Raw genomic sequence first — 1,868 nt, forward strand, 5'->3', positions numbered from 1 at the left:
TATACACACAGACATATATACACACTCAGAGACCAGTCAGAACCCCCGGATCAGAACACCTGTTTGTGAGCAGTTGTGAACATGCGTGTATATACAAGATTTACTACTTTTACTTTTATTGGAAGTCGTATTTGACCTGTTTGATCAATTCTTTGTGTTGTGAATATATTCATGCATTTTCAACCAGAAGCCTGTTTTTATATTAAGCTGGACCAGAGCTGTTACAGATTAATTCAAACCAACAGTTCCTACTTTATTCTGACCACCTGGAACCAACCCAAGGACCGCCTGGGGGTCCCCGGAGCCAACATTTGGGAACCACTGCAGTGGGATCACCGTGAGTATTTGTGGGAAAACGCCTCTCAAACGCTGCCAAAAGGATAAAGCGATGCGGCCGGATTGATGGGACTTCCACAGAGGAGCGAGCTGGAGTGGAGCGGGGAAAGTAACAAGGACACGCATCACAGTGGGTTTGAAGGCGCACGAGATTTAAAGCAGCGTGTTTGGAGAGGCCGGAACAGGTTGGAGTGTCTCCAGTGGAAAGTTCCCACCAGAGGGGACACGTCCAGCTGAATGGAGCAGCCCCCGCCCCACCACCCCTCAGCCCGCTCCCATGATTCAACTAGTTGTCAAGAGTTCAATGACCGACTGCAGGAGTCCCGTGTGTCGTCATCACAACAACGCGTTCAACTTTACTTCTATATAAGCAATTATTTGAACTATCAACAACAGGACTTCGTCATCCAGAGCCTTCACGCTCACGTGTTCACATAAGAGACAGTCTGTATCCGGCAACACGCGCTCACCTCTGGGTTCAGGAAAGGCTCCGATCCTCCGGGCAGAGACAGTCCGCAGCGCGCGCGCTCAGGCCACGCTGGTCAACATTGTCACAGCGGGACAGACAGACAAGAGCAGCAACAGGAGGAGGAGGAGGAAACACTGTCAGATCAGGCTGCAGGGCGGCTCATCTCATGCAGCCGAGGAGAGAGAGGAGGAGGAGGCACGAAGCAACACGCGAGAACACAACCCCGCCTACTTTAGGATAAGCCACGCCCTCAAGGCGAGGGGCAGTGATAGTGGGGCCATGCGCGTTCAGATCTGTGGTCAGAGGATTAATGTTTTTTGTTTTGTTTTGTTTTTTTTTAGTTTTATTTTATCTTTTTTCCTCAAAAGTTATGTTGAGTTTAAACGTAGTAGTTTAAGTTGTTCGGTTTTAAAAGGTTTCTTTAAAATAAAATATCTTCAGTAAAAACAATGTTTAGTTTTTTTTTGTGCATTTTAAAATAAATACACAAGTTTTGTTCATTTGTGTTTTTTTTTTTTTTTTTACTCAATATCAAGGTACCTGTTAACACTGGCAGCAAACCCATATTTAATCTCCCCAGAAAGAAAATAATTCATGTTTTGAAGTGGGTTTTATACAAACGTAACGAACAATTGATATCTTATCTGGTCCTAAATCAACTCAGTCTCTTACACTTTCTTTATATAAACACTATTTAAAAAGTGTTTCTCTTTAAACTTGCATTTCACTTTTTTATCAAAGAAAATTATACAAGTTCGCGTCAGCAGCATGTGGCGATTTTGTTTTTTACAGAATGCAAACCTGACAGCCTTGTAAAAGCTTTATAAAATAGATTAAAGTTCACATGAGATGCTCTGAAATCCTTGTAGATCGAACAGTTTTTAAATGACAGTGATCCACTTCGGTATAGGCTGCATTCAGACTAGCCACTAGCTCGACAGACATTTTCTGCAATCTGAGATGAAGATCTATCTGAAGGCTGTAAGGTATTATTCATACCAAACTCCACTTCCAGAGATCTGAACTAGCCTTTTAATAACTGTCAAAGTATTAGTATTATTAT

General features: G+C 42.9%; 1 protein-coding gene across 1 annotated transcript in view; it reads right to left on the reverse strand.

Moving 5' to 3' along the window:
* The window catches only part of LOC106514242 (growth factor receptor-bound protein 10), a gene marked incomplete in the record, with an annotated part of 85,345 nt that extends 84,063 nt beyond the window's left edge, over positions 1-1,282 (reverse strand). Inside the window, 1 exon segment of the mRNA XM_014003403.1 lies at positions 807-1,282.
* Between the last annotated feature and the right edge of the window lie 586 nt (positions 1,283-1,868).

Source organism: Austrofundulus limnaeus, unplaced genomic scaffold, assembly GCF_001266775.1.
Source record: "Austrofundulus limnaeus strain Quisiro unplaced genomic scaffold, Austrofundulus_limnaeus-1.0 Scaffold18, whole genome shotgun sequence".
In the NCBI taxonomy this organism is placed as follows: domain Eukaryota; kingdom Metazoa; phylum Chordata; class Actinopteri; order Cyprinodontiformes; family Rivulidae; genus Austrofundulus; species Austrofundulus limnaeus.